Here is a 12336-nt window from a genome sequence, read left to right on the forward strand (position 1 = left end):
TAAGAAAAACGGTTACATCAATCAAGGGAAAAAGCATGATTGCATGTTGTTTTTAATAGCCTATATAATTAAAATAAGAATTTCAGTTGTTTATTTTGGTTTCTTATCATCGATTCCATTACTTTTGCGTTGCATAAGCTGACAAATCCGATGTAAGCTGAAACAAGTAAGAGGTTCAATATAAAACAAGAAATAAAAGTAAAAGTAATTTTTTGATACACGATGTCAGATGTGTTTAAATTTATGTTTTTCTCATACATACATATCTATGTTTAACTTGAACTTTAAATCGTCTACATTTTCTAATACTCTTTCTTTTCTTTGGAGTAGTGTTTCCCATTAAATCATTTATCTTCATATGTTTCTAAGTAGTTATTATTTCCATGATCCGTGCAAAATTATGCATAATAATTCATTCCATAAGCTTAATTATGTTTGAAGACGAACAAGAACACAGTCGGGCTACTTCTTAATTATAGCCTTCCGCTACCGAAACAACCTGGAGCTCGGTAGAAAAGTAAAGAAATTATTCCTGACGATTCTTCTGGTATGGAGCCCAATCCTTAAACACATACACACACGCTATCACGAGCTCTGATTTTGTGGCTCCGATCGGGGCCGGATGAAAATGCAATCAATTTCGCGACTGCACACACTGAGCACGGTAAGTGCATCATTATAATCATTAGTCCCCGATGAACGGTGGGCCGGGCCGCACCGGGTGGCACACGCGGTTCCGCCAGGACGATGGCAGGACACCGGCGATGCATTGATTAGGAATGCAGGGGACAAATTGTTTCAAATGGCGCGGCCACCGGCGGATCGCGGAAGGAACATTCGCTGGCTGGGACTTTCGGTGAATTTACGGTCGTCATTGCTGGAGGGCTGGTTGCAACGTCCGATGTCCGTTTCCGAGCGTCCCTCGAGGGGGGAGAATGGTGCCCGTTCACCCGATGTTCGATGTCGCATAATTACTTAATAAATAAAGCGATCCTGCGGTTGGCATGTTTTGGGATGGGCAAAAAACGAAACGATCGAATAAACGATCGCCAAACTTCGTCGGTGGTGAGACAAGATGGCGGCCGGAAGGGAGAGCGAATCGGTCGTCCTTCGTGACCGCCAAAGATGGACCGCCGGCCAGTCCTCTGCCGCCACTCGTTGCCAGCCATGTTTCGGGAGGGGAATAATGATCGATCGGGAAGATGCGGCGCGCCATGGTGATGCGAATGCGCACATGGCTGCGCGTGGTAGGTAGGAAAGGTAGTAATTGAAAGAAATCATAATTAATGCACGACCGCTATCATTAGATTCTGAAATATGGAGCGAGTCGCTCGCCTGGGGGGTAGTTGGTTTTGGGCCGGCCGCGGAATGCAGGCGGGAACCAGGGCGCCCGAACGTCCCGAAACTATGGTTAAATATTTTATTTGATCAAACTCTAACGGGTGGTGGCCTCTGAAGAGACAGGCACCGAATGCAGCATGGCGCATGCGATCATGCTCGCGTGTGTGGCTCTAATATCCGCCGTAATGGACGCGCAAACTTGTAACTGCGCTAGCGAACATGCATCAATCACCGGTGCGATAATGTGAGATGAAAATGTTCGGAAATTAATACATCGCCATCGACGTAATGCATTGCTGAAGCTAACGGTATTTTACTTTTTTGACATTGACGTATGTATAAAAATCTTTTTCAAACCCCTTGTTTATAAAACCTTTTGTGTTGACCAACATCAACAACAAAACAGACCTTTATGATTAACACTCAAGTGAACTGAAATGTTATTCCTTTATTTCATAGGGCAAGCCTAAGTAAAATCCATGGTTACAGTAAATTCTGCAAATATTATCAAGCATATTAGCTAGACTTTAGCATAGGTCAGGACTTAAGCAATACCAATCAACTTATACCGGTGAAGTGTCAAACCGGATAGAAGCATCTATTTTAAATACGAAACGAAAATACCTGAAGGTTTTGTCTTTTCTAAAGCAAGGTAAATAACAAATAACAAATCAAACATTGGTAGTCGAATTTTTTACCATGTGTAAATACAGCATATTCCTCGTGGGAGTTGAAGCTTACGAAACTGTACTAAATTTAAATCTTTCGTTAATTGATTAAATTGAAATACTGCATCTGTTGTAAGAACTCCTTCAGTTCAATTTAAACATAACATAATTCAAGTAAATAAAATGTACCCGCAAGTGGGTTCTCAGATTTATTTTATAGTAATGTGAGAAACATGGATCCGTAAATCAAACGCTTCAATAAACTACTGAAAAGATATAACCTAACACCTGAAACCGTAAAGCTATTACATTTGAGCATTAAAAAAAAAACAGGCTGCAAATGAATTGAGATACCAAGTACATTAAACTCGATTCGGTTGGAGTAAATCCCCTCACCGCGCATGAGGAACATTTTTCAATGTCCAACATATAGCCGTGAGCCTGCGAGACTCGCAGTGCATGTCGTTGCGCGCGTGCCATAAGAAGATTATGCAAATATTGACCCCGTTGTTGGTGCGCAGTGCAATAAATAAAACTGCGCAATCATTAATATCCATTTGTGCACCGGACTTGCCAGAGGCCGGACTTCGCGCCGTTGGTTTGTTTGTCCACCCTGAGGGGTAGATGGTCGCATAGATCTGTTTTCGGATCTATCCGGACAGATTGGTTTTACGCGCCAATTGGCCGACGCGGCTTGGAGTTTTTGCGAAACGATCCGGCGGTTTCGCGTGGGATGGGTGACAAGTGCAAACACGTCGGCTTTGGGCGGCCAACCGGCGTGATCGACGATTGTACGGCCTGGCTTAATGAGCCTCAAGCCACCCGGCGGGAGTTGTCCCGGTTTGAGACGGCGGGTAGCAATTGATATTTGTCACGAATTTAGCCCGAAAGCCAGCGCGCATCGTTCACGGATCAGTTGGCGCGCGACAGTCATGAACATCGGCCCCTTGGCCTTTGGGGGGGTGAGCGAGGGTAGTTCCGTTCCGTGGTGCGATTTTCACGCGAGCTCACATTTGCGTATCGGTCGCGCACGGCCGCGTCGTGCGTCGTATGGCGTGTGTCACGCTCGCGCGAATGACTGAGCGGACGTAAATACGCTGACCTCAGCTCGGACAACTTCGACTGTGAACCGACTGTTGGCGGCCCCAACGGGCATGGGTGGCGTGATTGGCAACCAGATGCACGATAAACTCCAGCAAGCAGACAAACAAACAAAATCAAAACAGAGACAGCGGCATTTGCATAACGAATCGGAACAGGGAAAAAATAAAAATCCCCAACGCGTGCCAGCGAAATGCAGAAATAATTTCGAACCAATTCGAATCATCTCGGGAAGCTTGTTGTCACGCACTGTTGGCGTTGGGTTAAACGAGTTCCGCAAGTTCCGTGGACTATTGCGACGCACGAAATGCACTAATATTAAACTGAAAATGCGAAAATCAAGAACTGCGAATAATTTCATTGATTGTTTGAAACTAGATGTTTGGTTTCCAAATTAACCAAACTTAATTTTTTGAAATTGTTCTTGAGAATTTCTTGAGGTTGAGAGATTATAAATAAAAAATAAATAAATGAATAAATTTTATTTCTTGAGATTTTTCTCAACCATCTTCATCTTTATGAGGTACGTAAATTACTGTAAATCCATCGATGAATGCTAAAAATTAGGTTGTTTTCAGTTTAAACAAACTATTCAAAATCTAAAGAACTTTGTTGCGCCTAATGTTTTCTTTATTGCACCCAAACGAATCGGACAAAATTCCGTTGACATGCGTTTCGGGCGGCGAAAGTATAATCATTAACGACCGCCCAATAATTATCAGTCATAATGCGTGACGCATCACTCCACGTTCCCCTGCGCCTCGTGATTGATGGTCGCTTTCCAGCGCCTGGATCGCATCATGACAGGAAGATCCGCTCAAAAAATCCCGTGAAAATTGCGGCGGCATCAATCGGACCGTGCGGTGTTCGCACGTAATTGGATTATCGGTAGCTTTCATCGGCCACCGCTGACGGATCAGGCCGGACCGGAAGCGGGCCTCGAGGCCGGCAAAGCAGGGGAGAACATCATGTTGACTTTTTCGAGGGTCAGCTCAAGTCGCCCATAAAGCGGGAAGCGGTGATCGCACCGGTACAAACATGCCGCAAACTTATTAAAAACGGATGAAGCTAGGATCGTAAAACGTGGGGTGTTCTTTACCGGTGTGCCTGTATCGGATGTACCGAACAAATGGAGATTGGCGTGTTTTTGCCGTCGCTTAAGCGATCATTAAATGCGTGTGTAAAAGTCACATAGATCGTGCTTTGATTTGGACCGCTCACGGATTGTTACTATCTCAATCCATTTTTCCCCCGCCGTCTTGTTTACCGACTTTATCATGAGCAGCAGCAGCAAGGTCTTTAGCGGCATTAACGCACAAAAGCTGCTCATTTAAAATCGAAATTATTCAAAATTTACTCGTTAATCCACCGCACAGGCATTTAATTACCCTTATCTGCGCCAGGGTAATCAACCAAACAGGACACGACCGGGCGACACAAACGCACGATCGACACAGATCAAGCTGCCTCCGCCGCTGGCCGAAGCCTAGGGACCACATAAAAGGCGCCACCGTTAAAACCGGGCCGGGGATTTCTACGGAAAGGGTTCCCAGGGGTAATAAAATGATACTCATACTCGCCAAATGGATGTTGAATACGCACGACCAGCAATCAATCCATCCATCCATCTGCCACCTAGAATGTCGTTCGCCACAGGGAAAAGGTGAGCAACATTCGCCACCATTTCGTGCCCACTCCGATAGCGCTGGTCGCCTCTAGGTCGCGCGCCATTACCAATGAAAGGGTCATTACTCAGTAACGAGGCGTGATTTGTTTCCCACTGGGTTTTTGGCAGAGGAAGGGAGTAAAGCGGAGGGGGATAAACATGTCCATGCTACAGGGTTCCACATTTCATATTCATTGGGTGAAGCCTTTTTTATTGCACGCTTCAATCAGAGTAGCTTTTGTTGCCGAGTTGGTTCCAGGCTCGACGTTATGATCAATCTGTATTCACCTGATAAATGTCCAGAAAAGAGATCAAAGAAACGGTCTCTACCGAAAAAAAGCGGACCGTAAAAAGTAGCTGCCGAGTAAAAGCGACGTATAAAATAATTCAATACCGATACCATCCCGATCTCTTAGGTGGTCGCTAACCCACGTGCCAAGATGGGACCTGCCGGTTTCGGGGTGGCATCCCAGGCTCCCACTAATTATTACCATGACGAATCGGCGGATCGTTTGATGCCGGCGTTATTTTCCAACCATTTTCTATCCATTACGGTAGACAAAAAGAATCCACAAAACACATCGGTCATTTCGGAGGGTCACTTTTTCGATAGGATTTTGGGTTCTAACCCACGAGCGACTCTAAATAGTGACCATTGGGTGGTCGAGAGGGGCGGGGCACGGGAACGATCTCCAAACCGTCACAAAAGGATAAGGTTCTTGTCGGGTCGGTAGGATGTAAGGCAGGGAGATTTGCGAAAATCTGGAAAAAGGAGACTAAGAATAAAGATTGATTTCTTAATTACGCCAGGCGTCGGATATCGAATTTACCTGGTTTTAAAACTTTGTTTTAGATCCTTGACGCATTACCACCTTTTCTAGGAATTAGCCTGACGGGTAGGTGGCAAATTGGAAACCACAACCGATCCTTTTTATGGATTCGTTTTCGACGAACGACGCGTGAGGTCAGTCGAATGTTTATTACATCTAAACTGATACGTTTTATTTTTCGATAGGATAAAGAAAAGGAAACATTTTAAGTTCGTCTCTTCAGTCTCTTCAGGATCTAAGACCGGTCCAAAGTTGATGATCAATCACGGAACCTCCGAAACGTGTCCTCCGATAGCCGTGGCACGATTTACATATCGCTCTCTCGCATGCGGTGTAGATTTCGCTAATCGTTACGGTTGTCCGCTTCCTTAATCTGAATAATCTAACCACTCCACGTTAATCTCGCTCCACGGGGCTTTGCTGCGTTTGGTCCTACAAATCGTACTACGGACCCGTCTATTGCTTAATTAGCCGGGAGCGTGATTTATTCGGGTCCGGCTGGAGATGGATTGCCCGAAATGGCGATTTTAATCGACAATCGGCGCAAGATGGGGGATTTTTTTAGGGGTCTTAGCCTTTTCTATTCCTCGAAGCGGGAAACGCCATTTTCAACTTCTACGATCAAGATAGTGTGCCCTTTGACAAACGGGGTGTAAGGTTGAGGCATGGGTTCACCTGCTTGATCGATAGGGGACCAAACCGCCTTTCTGATAGGCGAACAAAATAGGTGACATATTTTGCACCTGATTAAAAGCCGTACGATGGGAAGATAAGAAATGGAAATCTCAGCTAAAGGTGCATGCATAAGTCATGAGAAAGGAGCAGATATTTGTTGAGAATTAATATGTTTTGATAGTAAAACGATATCTGATCTTCAAGACATAAAAGCACGAAAACTAATTTAACCCATGAACGAAATGATGTTCAGAATAAACAATAAAATATAACAAAAATGAAAACATAAGAACTCAACGCTCTCACATAGTTTTGGAAAACGTGACATTTAAATGACAAATCACTGTTTAAACGAGATGAGAACCGATCAGTTTCAAGAAAGCGTAGCAAATAAGGTGTTAATGAGCAACAAACATAGCTATATTTCGATCACGTTCTGAGCATGTAATAAACCCGTTTTACCTAAATCCGGATCTCCCATCGGTCACGCACTCGAGCAGACGTGATCGAACTGTCGAACAATATGTGTCAACAATCCAATCATCACCGCGCGACGTGCCGGCAAGTTGATCGAGAATGGCTAAAAAGGGCTGCTTTATTTACGCAACAAAATGATTCCCGGAAACGCAAACACACGCGCACATTGGAGAAGTGCGGGCATCGCTGAGGAAAAAGATGAAAATCTTCTGCAACCAAAACGGTCGATCGTTGGAAGATAAGTCGCCGACAACCTTAACGCCTCCTTTCGCTGGCGGGATACATCAAAAGAGCCGGATCCTTTCCGCCGCCGCTAACACCATATGGTGTTGCTTCGATTCGGTTGATTGGTAGGACCTTTTACAGGTTCCGTAGGACCGTTAGAACCATTGCCAACGGTTTTGGCAGCATAGCTCTTGGTGTGTGGTTACTTTCTACACCGAGACGCCCGAAAGTTCCGAAGTCGGCGACGCCTCCGCGAACAGCAATAATTATGCCATTTAGCGTTGATTAGCAGCCATAACCTTCCTTTCGGATCCTTTCGGGATTTGGCGGGTCCGCTTTTCAGTAGTTTGCCGCCTTCGGAACAACTGCGGCCTCTGCGAGCTCCGTGTGTGGCGCTTGTAGGCTGCGAGTCGTCAGGAAGTCGCCGGTGTCCTGTTTCCTTTCGCAGCGAAACCGGAGAAGGTTTCGTTCGCAAGGCCAGACCATTCTGCTTTGTGTCGCTTCAAACGATAGTCGATGTAGTACTCCGTTGAAGTCCGCTACCTGCGTTGCGATGCTGTTTGACGTGCCGGACGTGCCGGACACCCCAGACATACGCAATGCTTTACCCAGAAGCCCGATCGGCTCTAACCAGTCCCCTGGAACCCCGTGGACACTTGCAGCGAACCGAACATTCGGACTACCTGTTGTGCGGTGATTGTTTTATTATTGTAATTTAGTCTTCAAACGTATGGTCCCGAGCCGGAGGTGCTCCGGATCTTCGATTCTTGGCAGCCAGCTTTCGCTTCGTCGGCCTTTCCCGAACTCCCGATTCGTTACGCACACGCCCGGCCTGGCCCGGGAGGGAGTCTCTCCCTTTTCTATAGTCCAGGAATGGTCGTAGACCCCTCCCGATCACGGGAAAGAACTAGACATGCGAAGGATTTCGGTTTCTTTTTTTGGCCGACTTACATGTATTTCTTTTCCTTGCATGTGTTTCTTTTTACCGACTCTGATTGTTTCTTCTCCAGCCGGACCCGTTTTCGCATGTCCATTAATAACATCAACTGACCACCGTGACAGTCGAACTCAGGGTTCGCAGTACGTGCGCCTGCTGTCTCGGCTTCCTACAGCGCCACCCGGATCGAATGGCACGCAGCGCTCAGTTCCTTGGGACTGGGACAATCGGGACGGATCTCCTACAGGATGCTCGCTTTGACTCATATGGTACAACTTGCAACATAACGTGTATTCCTTTGACAGCGATTGCGCCATCATTATCCTGCAGCTTGGCTCAACTTCCATATGCCGCACGTCCTACGGACTTCCTGGTGTGTACGGACGCCTTTAGCAAGATCGTTGCTGATTTCATGGTGGCCAAATGGGAAACTAAGACAAAAAAAAAGCTAAAGCATTTCTCAGAAGCACCCAGAAGGAGGTGAAGAGTTTCACCAAACTGAATGGTGGCCACGTGGTCCTGATTGGTGTCTCATTTGCATAAGTACTCCCGTTGGGTCGTTGGGCGTATTACCAATGCAGCCCACACAGCGTCCCGAAGGATGCAGCTCTCTCCGGAAGACTCCCTCCCTATCTCTCTCTATCTGAGGAACCAAAACCCAAAAAAAACAAATCCGAAACTCAACCGGACAGCGCGATTCCACAGTGACGCGATCAACTTGCCCGGACCAACCGCGACGCTCGTTGTGGGCTGATGAATATTTATTTACAATATAAATCCCTCGCCCGAGGGAGTGCGATTCCTTTCCGTTCGCTCGTCGACTTGCATCGCCATGAGACTAGCTTATCAGCGATACGATCAGCAACAAATTGGCATCGGCAGCATCCGCCCGACAATCCGTGCTATGGCCGGCTATCGCGCCACCCTGGACCCTGGAGTTGGACAGGAAGTTCGCCGTACTTGGGTTTGTCGACGGGCGACCAGTTGGGTTTGTTTTTGCTTTATCGGCCACTGGACGTTGCTCGACGCGTGTTGGGAGGTTAGTTATGCACTTCCGATGCAGCCTGATGGCAATCGATCGTACGAGACACTCGAAACACTGTTGAGACGTGGGCCCACCCTTATCGAGCAACGGCCGTTTACGGGTTTCCATGGGAATCGCACGAGCGATAGAGGGAACTCATGAAGTAGAAAAAAAAGTGAAGGCTCACTTCATCGATTGTGACGAAAAATTATGCGACTTTATCGAAAGGATAGCAACTCCTGTTATGCCACCAACGATGCAGCTTTTTTGTCTCCCTCCGAATTTACTTTAGTCCATTAAATGGTCGTAAAACTAGACATTCTACAAAGTGGTATTTACTCTTTTTTATGTAGTTATTTTAATCAACTTAGTACCCTCTCACGATTCTTCAATTGAGCTAGTTTTTTTTATAACCTTGTCAGTAAACTTTGGATTAGACAAACAAGATAAACTAAACTCATGATCTTACTCCAGTTTACCTACGAGTGGATAAATATTAATCTTGTTACACTTTTTCCTGCTTTAAACGACTTTGGTTTCAAGACTTTTGCGTTAAATGCCACCTATTTTTAGCCAGCCCGTTAAACAAATGTACCGAAAAAAAAATTGGTGCTCTTAAGATGGTCACGGTACAAGCACTCCTAGGCTTGACTGGAGCGGGTTGAATACGCCACGCTTTGAAGTCCTTGAACAGCTTAATCTTTTATCGCGTCTTGGGGCGTGTAGATTTTATTTCTGGACACATGTCGTTTAAATTGGAACACGCTCTGGTAGTTGCTCTTGTTTTATGAATCTCATTTGAATCGTGGCAGATAAATTACGCCGGCCTTGGTGTTCAAAAGGAGTAGGTGCTTTTTAACAATCCGATGGTTTGTTGTCAGATAGTGAGAGGCTAGAGTTAATACGCTTGTATATGGAAATGGTTGAAAGCGTGTCAAATATAATCGATGAAGCGGAATACACAACAGGTTATTTTGATTACGGAAGAATCATGATACGGGAGATACGAGAGATTTTATAAAGGAGTCATCACCAAATGATTTATGACTGAATTATAACTCTCGAAGTTGCCAACGGATAGGCCCGGGTCTGAACACTCACATTCATTCATAGAAATTCCCGGAGGTTACTCAAGCCTCAACCGAAGCAGTACTTCCCCGTTCACTTGCCGAGTGGATGCAGTGAATCGCGTTAAATGCGACACGCGCGTGTTCCAAAGACATGTTTTATGATACCCTTAACGAGAGCACGCGCCCGTTCTCGCTGGCGATAAGACACCCGAAGCAACGGACATAGTTTACATCATCACCAAGGTCACTTGTGTAATCGGATCCCGGGAAAGCAGTGACCAGAGCATCGACCCTCGAAAACGGGCTTTGTTCCAAGTGAGCGCGATGGGTGCGACCTACAAACTTTTTTTTTGTGAAGATGAACATGGGCCGATCAAAAGCTATATGCAATAGCGCGCGCGTATTGATGAGATGTAGATTGATTCGCATCGCATGCATAGGAAATAAGACTGGAAGGTTCACAGAATTCTTTCAGAGTCGTATGCCTTGCCATTCTCTTATCCATAAAGTTAAACTCCACAAAAAGTTCTGAGTCTGATCTTTTGGACCTATTTCAGCCTGATGTTTTGGACAGAAGAAGGCGATTCGTGATGATTATTATCTTCCAGGAGTCGATAAGTCTTCGATTGTGCCATATTACCTCCAGTCCAAACAAGTACTCGCCACGGTTTGTCCTTCAACTATATGTCCACAGAAAGTTCCTTGAGGAGTGCGCCACATATACCATCAATTACTCACAAGGCAAAACAATGTATGACCAACCGTAGGCTCCGCGCTTATCTGCTCCATCGAAGGTGCAGGTAAGTCACGCGTCGATGCGGCTCCAGGCGAGGGAATAAAGTCACCTGAATGGCGCTCACCTTCAGATCCGCTGTGTGTGTTGATGTGCTCGCAAAACAACCTCGCACGGCAGAGATAAGATTAAAGCGCACGGAAGGAAGCGGGCGACCATTTGGGGGAAACGGTGAAACAAGAGCGTATTTATAGGCATCCCCTATAGGGTGTGTTTGATGACTGGCAGAAAACCGCTAGGTTCAACTGCAGCAGGGCCGTTATCGGGCCGGATCGGGTTGGCCCGGACGCCCCGGTTAGCCGTCTCGTGATCGTCACGTTCCTCGCGTGTGAACAGCCTGCTGGAGGTGTGAACACACCGCGGCCAGCAATGGAGAATCGCTTCGGTTCCATTGGGGCGACATTCGTACGCCCTTCCGGCTCAGCTAGATTGCGGTTGAGCAGCTTGGAGGTGGGTGCCCTTTTTCATTTTACACCGCTTCGGTATGCGGAGAGCAAAATTTTCCTGAATCAGGATGAGGCGGCACGATTAACGGGTGTTTTTCGGAGTAGCAAGATAACGCGCGCGAGTGCTATAGGCACCTTTGGGGGGAAAAACACGATTCGTACGACATGATAAAACAAACTTGTACCTACGCTTACTATCATAACAAAAACTAAAATCATTAATTTTTCGATACAAACTTTGGATCTTCTTCGTTCTTCAAACATTCGTATCCAAAACTTTGAACTGATGGATTGCAAACTTCAACTTCAAGGTTATGTTTATGTCTGCATTCCTCACAAAATGTATAATTGGACTCATCCTTCATCTAGATAACCTCCCAAGATGAGTAATAAATTATCGATCCGACAAAAGAAAAGAAGTATATTTTTTCTATCCTCTAAAATAAGATCAAATAAAACGTGTTTGGGTTAAAACTGGCCCAAACCGCGAGAAGAAAAACGAATCCATCTCCACCCAGTCGTACCTCATTGCCCTCCACCTTTGCCGCCTTGGAACGCCCATGGTATCTTTCCTGCATCCTTTCCGGTCCAGGACCAAGAGCTCCCGAAGAATAAAACAAGAGCGAAAAGCAAGCCCTAAGAGACGAAGGAAATTATTCAAGGAAGAGGATCAGGTAGGAGGTTTGGTCTAATTGCTCAATTTTGGCGAACCGCCGCCGACTGGACTCCATCGGTGTGGTTCTAGTTTCTTATGTTTTCCTTTTTTGTGGTTGTTTCGTTCTGGCCTAAAATTGGTTCACTTGAAGTCCGCTGCGTTTTGGCGAGGATCGGCCACCCAGCTAGGCCAGCTCCAGCTCCAACGGAGATGGTTCGGTAGGGACGACCCATTCTTCAGCGAACCGACAAACTGCCACCGGCCACGTCGGAGCGCGCACCCCAGAATTAAGACACTTGCCAAAGCAAACCGTGCCCCCCACGGGGATGCAGTTTCACGTGCGCGCGTGTGTTTGTGTGTGATGCCCCAGGACCGGCAGCGAAATGCAACGAAGCATTCGGAAATGAAATCGAGAGTACTCTTGGATG

Source organism: Anopheles coustani, chromosome 2 (genome assembly GCF_943734705.1).
Source record: "Anopheles coustani chromosome 2, idAnoCousDA_361_x.2, whole genome shotgun sequence".
In the NCBI taxonomy this organism is placed as follows: Eukaryota; Metazoa; Arthropoda; class Insecta; order Diptera; family Culicidae; genus Anopheles; species Anopheles coustani.